Here is an 18,534-nt window from a genome sequence, read left to right as displayed (position 1 = left end):
CTCCAGCCCACACCTCTGCAACCGCGCCCCCCCCCCAAAAAAAAACTCGCTCTCCCTGGAGCTTTTGGGAGAATTCACGGGTCACTGCAAAAGATGCAAAATTCATAGAACATCACTTAGTTTCAGTTTGGATGAGATTCCTCCCGAGACTGTCAGAGACTCTGCAGCAAATCTCATTGTATTTACCAGAGTAAACCTGGCTCAGAGTAAACATGAAGACTAACCCCAACCTTAACTATAACAGAGACAAAAACAGAAGTTGCTGCAAAGGCTCAGCAGGTTTGGCAGTATCTGTAAACAGAAAATCAGAGTTAATGTTTCGGGTCCGGTGACCCTTCCTCAGAACTTGCCACAGAAGCTCAGCAGGTCTGGCAGCATCTGTAGGCAGACAGGCGCAGAGTTAATGTTTCCAGTTCAGTGACCCTGTTTCAGAACCAGCACCAGACGAAAATCCTGTGATCTTTATGGGAACGTGTTGCTTTTATCTGCTGACACCAGCAAACAAAACTAGACAATTTTTCACCAGTGTGGTAAATATGCTGATCTGAGTGCTAAATACATCCTTCTCGCGTTTGAAATCTTTGCACTCCTCACACTTTATTTGTGTGGGGAATGTGGGTGCCATTGGCTGGGCCCGCATTTATTGCCTATCCCTAATTGCCCAGAGAGCGTTTAAGAGTCAGCCATATTGCTGTAGGCCTGGAGTCACATGGAAGCTAGACTGGGTAAGGGCAGCAGATTTCCTTCCATAAAAGACATTGGAGAACCAATTAGAGATAACACAGTGTGGAGCTGGAGGAACACAGCAGGTCAGGCAGCATCAGAGGGGCAGGAAAGTCGATGTGTCAGGTCAGAACCCTTCATCATGACCTAATGAAGCATCGTGACCTGAAACGTCAGCTTTCCTGCTCCTCTGATGCTGCCTGGCCTGCTGTGTTCCTCCAGCTCCATGCTGTGTTATCCCAGTCTCCAGCAATGGCAGTTCTTACTATCTCTTAGTGAGCCATTTAGGTTTTTTTTTCTGTCGCGATGCACAGTGGTTACATGTTCACCACAAAGCTAGCTGTCAGCTCTAGTAGTTTTTAAACTGAATTTAAATTTCACCATTTACCATATCCCCATCACATTAGCCTGGTTCACTGAATGATTAGCGGAATTACACCACCATTACAACATCGCCCGAACTGGATTCATTTTTCCCAAACTGCTAATTATGATATCCAATGTATCTCTGCAAAATTATCTTTAAACTAATTAGAAATTTTTGCAGTCTCTCCTTCTGTCAGTCTTGTCTCAGAATATTGTGATATTCAGGTCCCAATCTCAGATTGAAGCCAATGCTCCAGTGTAATGCTGGTGGAGTGCTGCACTGTTGGAGGTGCTTTCAGAAATCACATTAAATAGGCCCTTTGTCTGCTGTTTCATGTGGATGGAAATGGTTCCAGTGAATTTTAGCAAAGTTTTATATCACTGGTAGCCAAACCTAAAACAATTATCTGGTAATGTGAAAGCATAATACTGTGGATGCTGGAAATCTGAAACAAATATAGAGACTGCTGGAGAAGTTCAGCATATCTGCTAAAAAAAATTCCAAAGGAGAGTCATACCAGAGTCAAATATTGACTCAACCTTTCTAACTCCACAGATACTACCAGAGCTACTGAGTTTCTCCAGCATTCTCTTTTGTTTGTTTCAATTATTTAGTCATTACTGTTTGTCTGAGTTTGCTGTATTGTACCTCATTGACTACAAGGTAATTTGGGATGACCTGTAGGTGTGCTATCGCAGTTGCAATTCTTCCTATTTCTTCCCATAACTCAAACATTGACACCAACCCTGTGACTCTCCTCTGGACTATATCCAGCACTTGAACATCACTGTTCTTTGATGCTGACTGTAACATGTGAGAATGTTCCTGGAGTATTTTACCAGAACACTCTGCTAATTTGATCAGTACCTCCTCAATTCATTGAATCACAGATGTCTACAGCAGAAAATCAGGTTCATCGGCCCAGTGAGCCAGTTAAACAGATTCCACTATCCCAATCCCAACCATTTATCCCAATCCTCAAAAACGGCTACCTATCCAATTCCTCCTTTGATATATTTTCTACAACTTAGATTCCATGCAGTTCACTGAACTATTGTGTTTATTGCTTCCTGGTCTGCATTAGAATTTGATTTTCATATTTCTAGACATAATTCAGCTTCATCCTTAGCCATTTCAAAGCCATTCATGAAATATATGTGTTGACCATATTTTCTTCCTTTGCTTATCTACATTAAATTTTATCTCTTTTTTAATTAATGTTTTGGTAGTTCATTGTTACAATGGCACTTATTAATAAAACAAAGAACTGTGTATGTAGGAAATCTGAAATGAAAACAGAAATTGCTGGAGAAACTCAACAGGCCTGGCAGCATCTGTGAAGAGAAAACAGAGTTAACATTTCATTTGAAGCATAGTGGAAAAGGCAAATTATTCAAATTTTGTAAATGTACCTAGAGTGGTTTGTTAAAAGAGGGCATTAAACATTTATTGTGGATGCTGGAGAGTTTTCTTTGAGACAAGATTTTCTAGAACTGTCCTGACCAGTGATAATTGCTTCATTGCTGTAAAACCTTCAGTAAGTTTTTGAACCCAGTGAGTGGTTTGGAGCAGTTCTTGTTTTAGCTGATTCAGTTCGAGGAAAACTTCCTATGAACAAGTAGCCCAGCTGATCTAATCCATTTTAAGAACAAAAGAAGCTGCATCAGTTTAGGGTGAAACCTTTGGTGCTTTTAGATCACGAGACAGAGGAGCACAAGTAAACTATTCAGCCCATTGAGTCTGCTTCACCATTCAATGAGATAATGGCTGATCTGATAGTGTTCCATTCTACCCTCTCTGATCCCCTTGCTGATATCCCCCCAAGATTCTATGCATAGTGACCAGCATCGGCACACCAATCAGGGCATTGACTTCTGGTTCCAGAACTTGTTGCCACACACAGACTGTGGAGGCCTGCACAACCATAAAGAAAATGAGAGGGGACGCTACCCACAATGGGAAATAACCTTTCCATGTTAACCTGTTAAGTCCCCTAAGAATATTATATGTTTCAATGTGTTTCTCTCATTCTTCTAAATTTGAATGAGTACAAGTCCAACCTACTCAACCCCACCTTATAAGAAGATCACTCCATACCTGGGATCAACCTTGTGAAACGTGTCACTACTGTCTCCAATGCCAGTATACCATTGCTTATGCAAGAGGACTAAAACTGTTCACAGTATGCAGGTGTGGTCTGACTGGCATTTTGAGCAGTTTGAACAAGACATCCTTACGTTTATACTCCATTTCCTTTGAAATAAAGGCCAGCAGCCCATTTGCCTTCCATGTTTCCTCTTGAACTTGGATGTGACCTTTTGTGATTCACCCACGAGAACTCAACAGCTTTCTCTTCTGCAGCAGTCCTCAATTTCTCCCATTTGAATGAAATTCAGCTCTTCAATTCATCCTGCCAAAGGCCAGAACCTTGCATTTCCCCAAACTGTATTCTTTCTGCTAAGTTTTTACCCATACATTCAACCTGTCTTTATGCCTCTGTATGCTTGTTTGTATCGTCTTCACTCGTCTTTTCATATGTTTTTATATCATCTCTAACATTTGCAGTAATACGATCAGTTTGATGTTCCAAATCATTAAGATATTGGTCTCAATATCTTGGCCTCAGCACTGGTTTCTGTGGTACTCTCCTAGTTACTGGTTTCATCCTGAAAACATCCCCTTTATCCCAAATTTCTGTCTTTACTGGTTGCCCAATCCTCTATTCATGCTAAAATCTACACCCAACATCGTGAGTTCTTATCTTACTTGCAGTCTTATGCACGGCACCTTATTAAATTCCTTTTGAAAATCCAAATATATTACTGCTGCTGTTCTTCTTTGTCTGTACAGCTTGTTAGTCCTCAAGAACTGTAATACATTTCTCCAATTTGATTTCCCCTTCATGAAGCCACGTTGATTCTACTCGATTATATTTCTCATTTCTAAATGCTGTATGATTTAGAAACAGACTCTAACACTCAAGCAATCACAGATGTTAATCTCACTGCCCTATAGTTACCAGTGTTTTTGTCTCCCTCTCTTTTTGCATAAGGCATTTACAATGGCAATTTTCCAATCCTCTGGGACTTTACCAGAATCTAAGGATACTTTGAAGATTACTGCCAGTGCATCTAGTATCATTGTAGCTACTTCCTTCAAAATGCTTCGGTGGAACTCATCAGGTCTAGGGAACTTATTGATTGAATGCTGGAGCATTCCTCCTCTTCTGAGGAAGGCTCACTAGACCTGAAACTGATTTCTCTCCACAGTTGCTGCCAGACCTGGCTGAACATTTCTAGCAATTCCTTTGTTTTTGTTGTAAATATTCGCTAGTACCTTTTTCTCTAGTGATAACTATTGTACTTATTTCCTATCCCCTTTAGCTGCTTCAATATTTAATATTTTGTAAATAGTTCTTGAAATAATACCTCAAGATTATATTTCCTGAGCAAGATGTATCTGTAGGATTTCAGACATAACTGTGCATGACTAAACCACGTGATCCACAACATCAGAGCAAAAGATTCCAGAACATTCTACCCTATATCCTTGGAGATAGCAAGAGCTACAGATGCTGGAGTCAGAGTTAATACAGTGTGGAGCTGGAGGAACACAATAGGTTAGGCAGGAAGGTTCTGAAATATCGACTTTCCTGCTCCTCTGATGCTGCCTGATCTGCTGTGTTCCTCCTACCCGATATCTTTTTGTCTTCAAGAAGAACCTATTGGCTAAAGGGTCATTTTTTTTCAGAAAACCAGTGTTGAATTTGTTTTTGCTTTTTTCTTCTTGATGTGCATGTGTGTGCTTTGGGGTAATGAGAAAGAACAGCATTTATACTTCTGTATGACTAGATGGTTTGTTAACTAATCATTGCAACTTCATTGCTTTGAAAATATACCTGTCGTCATGTTTTTAAGAAATATGGCTAATAGATCTTTCTAATTTTAAATAATATAAGAGGAATACTGGACATATAATATCAACCATGTTTCTTGCTCCTCAGATGCTACCGGCTCTGCTGAGTGTCGGCAGGATCTTCTGTACTTGTTTCCATTTTAAAACCTTGGTATAGATAAGGCATTTAACTGGTCATCTTGATAATTGGAAAATTTTTTTTTAGATGGAAACAGAAAATGCTGGAGCATTCCTCCCCTCTGAGGAAGGCTCACTAGACCTGAAACTGATTTCCCTCCACAGTTGCTGCCAGACCTGGCTGAGCATTTCTAGCAATTCCTTTGTTTTTGTTGTAAATATTGGAACAAGTCTGACAACATCTGTGGAGAGAAATCAGAGTTAACTGTTTGGATCCGGTGACCATTCCCCAGAACTGATTTCAGTAGCACAATATTGTTTGTTACATCTGCACTCATAGGTTCTGTCTTTTTGGCCGAATTCCAGAGAATGAAATGAGCAGCCCAGTAGATACACAAAGTGGCCTGTTACTAAAACAATTTCATTACAATATATCAGATAACTTTTAAACATACGACACGAGTCATTGTTTTCAGAGTTTGATAGTCATTATTTTCCTAACCACAAATGAGCAAAATTTAATTGTACGTCAGCTCTGACAGCAGCTTATGCACCATGGTCAGCATGGACCAGTTTGGGCTGAAGGGTCTGTTTCCATACTGTGTTCCTCTGTGACTCTACAACAGCAATAGAAAAATCAATATTTCTGTTTAATAATAAAAAGGTTCTAAACTGTAATTTACCACTTGAAAAAGGTAGGATAACTTACAGTCTATGTGTTTATATAATTAAAGTACTATCACATTGCAAAATTTGAATTATTTTGTACCCATGTGATTTGACTTGAAATTCATGCAGGGCTTGAAGCTAAATGAACTTAAATCAGTTTCCACTTGCTTCAAATGTAACCTTGTAATACAGGGATAAAGTAATTAGGAATTTAGTTAATTTCGGTTAATTTAATTGACTTGATCTGACTTAACAAATGCATTCTTTATAATGGGACTTTAAAAGGCTTCAGTAAATGTGGTATCATCTGTACACACCCAGGCACCATCATATCTACCATGATGAAACATCTGATTGCTCCATATATGAAAACCAATTACACAATTAGATGTGCACAACATATTATCACAACCGTTTTACTTTAGATCCTATGTTAAAGAGATTAATTCATCTCTGTTGATTGTGTTCTTGTTCCTGCATCAAAAAGCTGTACATTGAAGCCCAAAGTCTGGATTTTGTGCCTATACTTGTTAATTCCATAGGAAGATAAATAAGAACATGGTGGCTCACAGTGCCAGGGACCGAGTTTCGATTCCACCCTTGGGCAATTGTCTGTGTGGAGTTTGTTCATCCTCCCTGTGTCTGCATGGGTTTCTTCTGGGTGCTTCAGTTTCCTCCCACAATCCAATGATGTGTGTGGATTGACCATGCTAAATTGCCTGTAGTGTCCAGGGTGTGTGTAAGTTAAGTGGGTTAGACATGGGAATTATAGAGGAATGGATCTGGGTGGGATGCTATTTGGAGGGGCAGTGTGGACTTGTTGGGCTGAATAGCCTGCCCCCACGCTGTAGCGAATCAGTGAAGCTTCAAAAGAAGGCCGAGTAGTCCCTTTAGCCTGCTCTGCCATTTAGTAAATGTCTGATCTTAGACCTTAATTTCGCTTTCCATGGCCAATCTCTATGTCCAATGATTTCCTTAAGATTTTGATTTGATTTATTATTGTCACATGTACCGAGGTACAGTGAAAAGTTTTGTTTTGCAGGCAGTACAGGCAAAAGAGTTCAGATATTCATCAATCTCAGCCTTTGATAGACTCAGTGTTTGAAAATCTGCATATCCTTGGGATTAACAATTTAAAAGATTCACAACTTTCTGAGCAAAGAAATTTTTCTTTTTCTTATCTTTTCAGAATCTTTTGTCTTAATGAGTTCTCGTCCTATTCTTCTAAAGTCCAGAGTCTAAAGATCTATTCTACTCAACCTTTCCCTGTAGGGAAACTCTCTCATTCCTCTCTTATCAATTCTGTGATCGCGCTAGCAGTGAGTAATTGAATTCAACACAAGTGTGGGGTAGAGTCAGGACGAGACCTGTTCCCTCATTGTGGCTTTGTTCAACACGACTCCCTATTGGGAAAGTGAAATCGTTTCTGTAATCCCATACTTATTTCGTACCATCAACACAATCAATATAGATTGAGAAAATTGATGCTCCCTGATTTTGTGCTGCAGGAGTTAAATCAGTTTTAATTATTTAAGGGTTAAATTTTAACTGTAAGAGCAAATAGGACCCACAGGTGTACAAAGGAAGGATCGGAATGCAGCAACAGCATCAGGACGATAACACTGGCCTTGGGGAAAGGCTTGGATGTAAGAGGACCCACAAAATGAGTTCAATCTCAACCGTGCCGCTGATAAAATTGCACTGGGGTGCGGGGCATGTAAACAGGCAGGGAGCTTGATGGATTTTGCATGTCCTAACCCCAATCTTAACACCTGCCAATTCAAGATTGTAAAGCCAGCTCTATGATTCTAAATATTCCTCAGTCTGAATGGGATATAAAAGATTTATGAGATGATGACTAGAGATTTCAAGGCTTTGGAAAAGGTAAAGAAGAGTTTACCATGATAATGCCAGCGATGAAGGAGTCAATTAAATGGAGACATTGATGAAGCAGAGAAGACTTTCCATTCAGCAATGAAGGGAAAGGAGACACATAATACAAATGTTCAAAACTCTGATACAGCAAGAAGGAAGAGACTCTATCTTCTGGCAAGGTGGGTAAATAAGCAGGAGTCCTAGACTAAACAACTGGCAAAATAACTAGAAAATAAATTAGGATAAATGTCCTCATACAGAGTCTTGTTAAAATCTGGAACATATTGCTTGAAAGTGTTGCAGAATCAGATTTAACAGTAACTTTTGAAAACCAATTGGATATGTCCTTGATGAAAACTAATCAACTTGTTACGAGAAAATATCTCTGGGTTGAGGCCAAATTGGACCTCTTTTTCAAAGAGTTAGCATAGGCACAATGGGTTGAATAAATAATCCTATATTTCTAAGGGTGAAGTCATAGACAGCAACTAGACCAAACCTACTCAGCTGGAGGGAAGCATCTACCTTTTTTAAAGATTAGCAGACACATTAAGATTAAATCTACGCCCATGATAGGCATTGCTTTAATTAATTAAATTGACAGACTTCATTCCACAAAGTTTTCTAAACAAATAAAAATAAGTTAAATTGATACTGTTTGATGTGTAGTAAACAATTGAAAAGCATCTTTGTTCCACTCCATCAGCTCATGCTTCTCACAGAATCAGTAATGTGGCTTCACAATAGCTTCTGATTGATGGATTTTTTTCATATCTCTTCTTAGGTAGCCAACAATGACTGAATGGCTGATCAATTTCAATGATGTATTCCTTGCTGAAATTTCTAGCTGCAATCCTGCTATGAAGTGCTGCTTTGAAACAGAGAGGAATTGGAAAATTAACATTAATATGTGAAAAAAAATGAAGTATAGTTACATCCAGACAAAAAAAGTTTGCTTTCCAATTATTTTAATGCTTTTAATCTTTATTTTACCTCAGGAAAAATGTTAGCTTAGCTTTAATGCTACAGGCGCTGACAAGAGTACAGTGAAATTTTCCAGTCACCACTTACAGCACCATCTTAGATACAAAGGTACTTAGGTACAGGTTCTTTAGTACAAATTCACAAGAAAAAAATAAAGAAATAAAAAGTTCAGCATTACAGACCTCTGTACTATCTAAGGTACAAAAGTACAAAATCATAGGAATAAATTAGATAAATAGAGTTCAGAATGACTGTCCTTCTAACCCAACCCACACTGGTACCTAGCCTCTAGACTGAGCCAGGCCTCACTCAAGGATCTTTAGACTGGTAGTGTCGGGAATCCGCGTTAGTTTCGCCTTGAGTTTCTCAAGGCCAGGAGTCCGCACTGTGGCTTGAAGTCTGCAATGAGGCCGGGAGTCTGCTATGGTTTTACTTGAGGCTCACAGATGGGAGATGGGAAGAAAGCGGGAATAAAAAATATGAAAAGAGGAGAGAAAAAAAACAGATGTGCTCCAGCTGAACTCTGCTGTGCGTTTACTATTTTCTAGTTAAATGTTAACAACTCTTATGACTATCCCATCAATTTCAGATTGAAGTTTCTTATTACGAGAATAAATTGTAGTTTTACATTTCATTTTTAACTTGGCTGTGATTTATATATTGCCACTATTCAGCATTCAATATTTTAGACATGTTGGGGTATGTCTGATGCTTAATGGATAAATGCACTGTGGTACATAGAGGCATGGAGATTAAAAAAAAGTGGAAAGGTTTGGATATTTCCTCTGTTGAACTAGCCAATTTCAGTTTGGAAAATGTAGATGTCATGCTCTTTATTGATTAGATCAATGAACTTCATCTTTTGATTCCGGATGGTATTTATTGCCTTCTCGTGGAAAAGGTTCCTATACCATGACAAGACAGGGTTATGCTTGCACTGTGTTCCCCCACGCTCACAGTTTAATGGCTGATGCACTATTCAATGTCCAGATTTAAGGAGGAGGTAGCACAGTTCTGCTGGTACATTTGGTGCTAAATCCCACTTTTAGTGGAGACTTTTAGGAATATGAAGAACTAATGTTAAATCCATCACTATTGTTAGGCTAACAAAGCTGTATGCAGTGCATTGGTATGTCCCTACCTCTGATCCAGAGGCTCCAGGTTCAACACCCACACCAGGACTTGTTAGCCACAGAAGGAGCCTTTGTTCATACCCTTCCAATACACTTGACAGTAAGTGGTAAAAGTCTCCCAGTCAGCCATGCTACAGAAAGTAGAGTTAAACTACTATGTTGTCCATATGTGTGGACCAATCCAGTAAAAGGCCATGGCTCAGATCTTACAAACAAGGCTGGGAGAAGAGACAAACAGACAATAGCTAACATAGTTTGTTGTTTCATATGCAAATTCTGTGGTAAATGTTTGCAATAGGTACAATTTCTTGGTGTCAGTCTTGCTTAATTATTTCTCATTTCACTGCTCATTCCAGGACACTATTCATTTGCTCAAGTCAAGTTGTTTGTGCCTCATTGTTTACTGTTAAAAAACATGACTATAGTTATGACTATACAGTTCCAATATCAAGAATGAAGATTTTGACTCAAAATCGTGAATCTGCTCCAAAGTATGATCCAAATTTTTGTCAGGGGGATAAAATATGGCATTAATTGAAGAGTAAAAGAAAGTTCCTTCAGTACCTTAAATCAACTTTCCTTGCTTAGCCAATATTGCTAAAAAAAATTTGATCAGTTGCATTTTTGTAGAACCCCTACAGTGTGGAAATAGGCCATTTGGCTCGACAAGTTCACACTGCCTTGCCAAAGACCACCCATCCAGACCCATTCCCCTCTAACCTGGCAATTCCCATGTTTAACCCATCTAATTTACACAACCCTGGACACTATGGGCAATTTTGCATGGCTAATCCACCTAACCTGCACATCTTTGGACTGTGGGAAGAAACCAGATCACCTGGAGGAAACACTTGAAGACATGGGGAGAATGTGTAAACTCTACACAGATGGTTACGAGGGTGGAATTGAACCTGGGTCCTTAGTGCTGTGAGGCAGCAGTGCCAACCACTGAACCACCATCCCACCTATTTTTTGTGCACAGTGATCTACTGCATGTGCCTGTATTACAGCTGTAAAACTCAAAAAGCAATCGGTCAGTCATAAAGCATGTTTAGTGTCTTCTTGAGGTCATGAAAGGTGCTGTGTAAGTGCATTATTAAAATCAGACTAAAATCTTTCCTCATGTGCTCCTATATGCTTAACTAATGCCTCTGCAGATGTTGGATATTGCATAAAGGCCATTTGTCCACAATCATTTAATATATTTACAATTCACAACAAAATCATTACATTGCATGGGCAGACACTGGATGGAACCCTGGTTTCTACTGAAATCTTCTGTGCTGTTGGATTCATGAATTCCTGAAAGAGGAACTGAGACATCTGAGCCATAGGGTTGAATATTTTTTTTTGCCTAAGTCTGAGCTGACTTGAGTTTTTTGAAGGGATTTTCATCTTGAGAGCTAGCACTTTACTTGCACTCTCTTACCAAATTAGACACTCTGCCCCATGGTTTCTCTCATGTCCTACTTCCACCCTACCTTACCATGCGCTGTTCCCCTCTGCATGAGTGTGTATTCACTAAAAGACCAGCATCTCTTGCTCCTTCATCATCTTTTAAAGGTCGCTGTCCATGTGGACAAATGTTGGCAATCTGGCATTGCCCTTCACCAGTAATATAATGGCATAGCAGCCGCAAAACCATACTGCCCACAGCACACAAGATGACATTCCCTCACACGTACGACCCTAGTCTCTCAACCTGTTTAACCACAATGTCACACACTCTATCTGTCCCTGGCTGCTCCCCAATCTTCTAAGTCACCACCACCAGTCCCCAGTGCCTGCAGCTTGTCTTTGTCAGCAGGGAAACATGACATACAATCAAACAATTAGGCAAATCAAAAGTCAAATGTGAGCTTTTATTTATAGAAAGGAAAAGGGAACAGAATTTGACTAATGCAATGCAATGCAAACCAGAGATAACAAAGTGTGGAGCTGGATGAACACAACAGGTCAAGCAGCATCTTAGGAGCACAAAAGCTGATGTTTCAGGCCTAGACCCTTCTGACTGTCTCGGATTCTGCAGCATCTGCGGTTCCCATTATCTTTGATACAATGCAAACCAGATCTGGGTATCATGACCAACAAAATATGATGATGAACAATTGTATGTATTTTTAATCAATCTGTTCAGAGATGCTGAAACACAGATTTGGAACATGTGGGACCCGAACACAGGCCTTTGGCTCAGTAGGAGACACACTACCATTGTGCCATAAGACTCCTGAAAATCTTGTCCTCTACAGACTGAAATATATAGGCTTCAGTAGTCAATGATTGTATGCTGCAGGGGAGGTGATGGCCTAGTAGTATTATCACTAGACTATTAATCCAAAAACTCAGCTAATGTTCTGACCTGATTTAATCTGTCCATCTTCCTACTCACCTATCTTCTCCACCACTCCACAGACCATCAAATAACCCCCTACCCACATCCACCTATCACAATCTCTCCTATCCATCCCCCAATCCCACCCCACTCCATCTATTTATTTGTAGGCTTTCCTCTCCACCTGCCACCCCCGCCCCACCTGATGAAGGGTTTCAGCCCAAAACATTGACTTACCTCCTCCTTGAATGCTGTCTAACCTGCTGTGGTTTTCTGGCTACACACCTATAGACTAATGTTCTGTGGATCTGGGTTTGAATCCCACCATGGCAGGTAGTGAAATTTGAACGCAATGAAGAATCTGGAATTAAGGGTCTAATGATCATTGTGAAACCATTGTCAATTCTTGGGGCAAATCCCATCTGGTTCACTAACATCCTTTAGGGAGAGATATCTGCTATCCTTGAATGGTCTGGCCTATATGTAATTCCAGACCCACAGCAACGTGATTGACTCTTGACTGCCTTATGAGCAACTAGGGATGAGCAAGAAGTGCTGGCCTAACCAGAGATGCCTACATCCTGTGAGTGAATATCAAAATAGTTATCTTCTACTGATAATACAGAATTGTTACAGCTTAGAAGGAAGGCATTTAGTCCATCATCTCCTGCACTGTATGTTCAAACACTACAGGGCAATTTAGCATGGTCAATCCATTTAACCTGATCATTTTTGGACCGTGAGAGATAGCCACAGCATCCAGCAGAAACCCATACAGACTCAGGGAGAATGTGCAAACTTTCCAGAGAAAGGTGCCCAAGATTGGAATTGAACCCAGGTCCCTGTGAGGCAGCTGTGCTAACCACTGAGCCACCATGCCACCATCCAACTGCACTTGAAGCAACTGAGCTCTGTCATGGAAAATGTCAACTTCCTCTCTCCCAATGTCCTCATCCTTGGAAGACTCATCCCCTTCCCACAGTTTCTCAGTATTCAGGATATCACCTTGTTGCCAGCTCCAAATGTGCACGTCACAGCAGCACAAGAATGATACAGCATATTCGGTCCAGACTATACTCTCAGATTGATCCAGTTAGCAGAACGGCACTGTCAAAAGCCCATTACTCTGCACCACCACAGCCCAGGGTGATATTAACTCTGTGCTCCACATCTTTTGTTGGGGTTACACAATGGTGCCATCATCCACAGTAACTCCTGCCCCCCAGTAAACAGCCTTAAGAGACCTGGACTGCAAAATTCACCAGATCACACAATTTCGCCAGAATGTTTAAAGTATGGCAGCTACCAGTAACACCTTCAGTAACTGGCACCAGAGATCATAGGGCACCTGAACATTATTAGAATCTGCAGAATTTTGTTGTTGCTGTCTCAGTGCCATATGTGTATAGACCATAGCACCCTGCACTTGGTGGGGATATAGCTCCGTTCCTGAATCCACCGCCCAGGCTGCAGCACTGACCTTGAACAACATGAAGCTATGCAACCTTGTACAGATGGCACGAGCTCGGAGATTCAAGGGAGAAAATTGCTGGGGCCTTAAGGGAAATTTCTGTACCCTCACTGGCTATAGGGGAGGTCCCAGAGGATTGGAGCATAGCCAGTGTTGTTCCTTTGTATAAGAAGGGTGGCAAGAATAATGCAGCAAATTACTCTTACGTCAGTGGTAGGGAAATTATTGGAGAGGATTCCTCGAGACAAGATTTACACCCACTTGGAAATAAGTGGGCAAATTAGCAAGAGGCAACATGGTTTTGTGAAAGGGAAGTTGTGTCTCACTAACCTGGTTGAGTTTTTTGAGGAAGTGATGAAGATGATCCATTAGGGTAAGGCAGTGGATGTTGTCTATCTGGACTTCAATAAGGCCTTTGACAAGGTTCCTCATGGCAGGATGATACAGAAGGTAAAATTGCATGGGGCCAGGGGTGAACTTGCAAGATAAATATAAAACTGGCTCAGTCATAGAAGACAGAGGTTAGTCGTGAAGGGTATGTTTCTGAATGGAGGGCTGTTACTAGTGGTGTTCCTCAGGGATCAGTGTTGGGGCCTTTGCTGTTTGTAATATATATAAATGATTTAGAGGAGAATATAACTGGTCTGATTAGTAAGTTTGCCGATGACACAATGGTTAGTGGAATGAACTGTGGATAGCAATGAGGACCGTCTATAGCTGTATATAGATTGGTTGGTGACTTGGGCAGAGTGATGGCAGATGGAGTTTATTTGGAAAAATGTGAGGTAATGCATTTTGGAAGGTCTAATCCAAATGGAAAAAATACAGTAAATGGCAGAACCCTTAAGAGTACTGATAGGCAGAGGGATCTGGGTGTGCAGGTATACAGGCCACTGAAAGTGGCAACACAGGTGGAGAATGTAGTCAACGAGGCATACAGCATGCTTGCCTTCATCAGCCAGGCATTGAGTTTAGAAATTGGCAGGTAATGTTGCAGCTTTATAGAACTTCAGTTAGGCTGCAATAACCAATTTGGAATATTGTGTTCAATTCTGGTTGCCACACTACCAGAAAGATGTGGTGACCTTGGAGAGGGTACAGAAAAGATTTACCAGGATGTTGCCTGGTATGGAGGGCATTAGCTAGGAGGAGAGGTTGGAGAAACCTGGGTTGTTCTCACTGGAAAGACGGAGGTTGAGGGGTGAGCTGATAGAGGTCTACAGGATTGTGAAGGGCATGGACAGAGTGGACATGTCCAAAGCTTTTTTTTAGGGGAGTCAGTTACTAGGGGGCATAGGGTTAAGGTGCGAGGGGCAAGGTTTAAAGGTGATGTACGAGGCAAGTTTTTTTTTACACAAAGTGTGGTGGGTGGCTGGAATTCGCTGCTGGGGGAGGTAGTGGGAACAACTACTATAGTGACTTTTAAAGGGCAGCTTGACAAATATATGAATAGGATGGGAATAGAGGGATATGGTCCCTGGAAGGGTAGGAGCTTTAGTTGAGATGGGCAGCATGTCGGTGCAGGCTTGGAGGACCAAAGGGTCTGTTCCTGTGCTGTAATTCTCTTTGTTCTTTGTTCTATCATCATCCAAACTCATTTGTAGGTGCCCAACTAAGAGATTAAACATTGTCTTGCTCCGTAAGTAGGAGCGGGTCACCTAGGAGTTCAATGCTACAGTGACCTTAACAGCTGATGCGAGAAGACGGCCTCCCACTCCTGCAGCCATCCTGAACAGTTCCATCTCCGTGCCCTTGAGACAAATGGAGCCTGCTTCAGCACGGCATGTTGCTCAAATTCAGGGAATGGAATTGGGGCCAGAAAGCACCAGGCCTCCTGTGCAGCCCACATATCCTGAGGATCCTGTGGCTTTGACCTCTCTCTGAGCTGGCCTGCTGCTGCTGCTGCTTCTCCTAGGCTAGACATTGCCATCATTCTCCTGCATCTGTCTTTGCTTTTTCAGGTAGGCAGCTACAGTGACCAACATACTACCAGCTAAGGGCTCATCGCTCTCAGTGGCAAGGTCCTAAATGGGGCACAGCTGGATGCAGATAACAGATATAAGTGAACATCCCCACTTCTGACCTTACGCTGGCAGGAAGGTCATTGATTAAGCAGGAGAAACTGGGCTTAGGACACTGCCCTGAGGAACTCCGGCAGAGATGTTCTGGAGCTGAGATGACTGACCTCCAACAACCAGAGCCATTTTCTTGTGAGCAAGGTATGACTCCAACCAGTGGAGACTTTTCCCCTTATTACCATTGATTCAAGTTTTGCTTGGGCTCCTTGATGCCATACTCATTCAAATGCAACCTTGCTGTCAAGGGCTGTCACTCTTAAACAGCTCTTGTTTCAATGTTTAAACTAAAGCTGCTATGAGCTTGGGAGCTGAGTAGCCCTGGTGGAACCCAAACTGGGCATTACTGAGCTAGTCTAACAAAGTGTAGAGCTGGATGAACACAGCAGGCCAAGCAGCATCAGAGGAGCAAGAAGGCTGATGTTTCGGGCTTAGACCATCTGAAGAAGGATCTTGGCCCGAAACGTCAGCCTTCCTGCTCCTCTGATGCTGCTTGGCTTGCTGTGTTCATCCAGCTGTACACTTTGTTATCTCAGATTCTGCAGTTCCTACTATTACTGAGCTGGTCATTGCTGAGCAGGTGCTGCCTGATAGCACTGTTGATGTTGATCGCTTTGTTTACGATTGAGAGTGGATAAATGAGGTGGTAATTGGCCAAGTTGGATTTGTACTGCAATGTTCTACATTGTTGAGTAGATGTGTTGTTTATCTTGGAACAGCTTGGCTAGGAGAGTGACAAGTTCTCGAGCATAACAGAATGTTGTCAGACTCCACAGCCTTTGCAGTATCCACTGCCTCCAACCATATCTTGACATCATATGGAGTTAATCAAGTTGACTGAAGACTGCATCTGTGATCATGGGGACTATTGGAGGTGTTCAATTTCTGTGAAATTTTGTTTTTTTGTCAGCATCGTCACATCACATTGCATTACATGCAGAAGACGGCAACCCTCCCCCATTCACCCTCTTGACATCATCAAAGGAGTTGCACCATGTGGATTCCAACTGAAGTTTCATCCCTCATATTTTGAATCCTCCCAGGATCGCAGGTATCTCTGTGATGTGATAGCTGCTCTCGCTGCATCCTGAGATCCACACTCAGTTACATGCACACTCTCGGCCTTTCTCTCCAAGAGCATCGCATCACATGGGCTCAGGGTTGCACCACTCTGCAGTTTCACTTCATCCTCCGGCTCACTCATCGCGCTAACTTTTCTTTTCCTTTCAGGCATCAAGGCCCAAGAAGGGTCACTGGACCCGAAACGTTAACTCTGACTTTTTTTCTTCACAGATTCTGCTAGACCTGCTGAGCTTTTCCAGCAACTTCTGTGTTAGCTCAAAGGAGTTAGCATATTTATCACCAATGGGTCCATTGCTGATGATGCCTTTTAAGCAGGCTATAGAATGAAGTTGTCAAATGTGTCTGGACATATTCTTGGAGACGTCATCACATGACCTTCCACCTTTAATTGCTTCACCCATGAAAACAGAAAATTATGGAAATACTTCATCATTATAAGGCAACGACTTTCAATCATGGTTAGTGAATCCACCCACATTCCCAAAATCCAGAAACTGCTGTAAGATTTTTATCAATGACAATGAACTGAACAAAAGCATTAACCCTGAGAAGGCTGAGATAATGGGAACTGCAGAGGCTGGAGAATCCAAGTTAACAAAGTGTGAAGCTGGATGAACACAGCAGGCCAAGCAGCATTTCAGGAGCACAAAAGCTGATGTTTCGGGCCTAGACCCTCTGATGAAGGGTCTGGGCCCGAAACGTCAGCTTTTGTGCTCCTGAGATGCTGCTTGGCCTGCTGTGTTCATCCAGCTCCACACTTTGTTAACCCTGAGAAGGCTGTTGCTTCTGATGCTGCTGTGCAGGCGACCATCTTGGCAGGTGACAATTCTGAGGCTTTGTGAGATCTGCAGCTGTTAGATGTCACTCTTCTATCACTTGGTATTGAAACTGCTGGTGATGTAATGATGACATGTGCAATACCACCATTCCATCAAACAAATGCAGACCCTTTACTACCTACTCTGATAGCCTGGAGCGCTGATTCAAGTATTAGAGGTTGAAATAGCCATGACCATGGATATCAACTTGCTGAGCAAGTGTCAGCTGACTTCTCAGAATGTGCCTCGAATCGATGCCAATGGGATCTTGAATGTGTCTGAGTGTGTGTGTGAGAGCACCTGGAGAGGAAAAATAAGATCACCATCAAAAATAAGAAAGGTTGCCTGACCAAGGATGATATTGAAAGTATGGTCTAGGAAGCACAAAAGTGAATATGACAAGTAAGGTGAAAATTTGCTGAAAGGAATGCTTTGAAATTTTATGCCTTTAATATGAAGGCCACAACTGAGGATGAGAAGCGAAATGGCAAAGTTGGACATGATGATAAGCACATCATTTTGGACAAATGTAATGAAGTTATGAGTTGGCTAGACAAGAACATGACTGCTGAAAACAGTAAGTAGAGTACCAAGTAAAGGAGCTGGAAAAAGTTGATGTTTTAAATTCAGGGACCCTTCTTCAGAATGCAGGTTCTTCTTCAATAGCATCTTTGCAAACCATCTTTCGACAGTACCTTCCATACCTGAGACCTCTGGCACCTCTGAAGGAAAAGTTCAGCAAATGCCTGTGAACACCATCTCAATCTGCTAGTTCCCCTCACTGTTGTGACTTGGAGAGACTTTCAGTCACGCTATTCTAACATACCTTTGTGGTGGGTGAGAACTGAACCCAGAGTTTCTATCCCAGACGTAGGGACATTACCATGGCACCACAAGAGACCGTCCATGTGAATTCTGTTACACTCTCCATAGAAGCTGCCAGGTCTGCTGAGTTCCCTGCAGCATTTTTTG

General features: G+C 41.7%; 1 pseudogene; it reads left to right on the top strand.

The window, feature by feature from the left end:
• Positions 1-17,199: 17,199 nt before the first annotated feature.
• On the top strand, positions 17,200-18,314 carry LOC125458966 (heat shock cognate 71 kDa protein-like; annotated as a pseudogene).
• Positions 18,315-18,534: the final 220 nt, after the last annotated feature.

Source organism: Stegostoma tigrinum, chromosome 15 (genome assembly GCF_030684315.1).
Source record: "Stegostoma tigrinum isolate sSteTig4 chromosome 15, sSteTig4.hap1, whole genome shotgun sequence".
NCBI classification, from domain to species: Eukaryota; Metazoa; Chordata; class Chondrichthyes; order Orectolobiformes; family Stegostomatidae; genus Stegostoma; species Stegostoma tigrinum.
The sequence above is the reverse complement of the archived record's forward strand: the minus strand, read 5'-3'. Positions and strand labels throughout refer to the sequence as shown.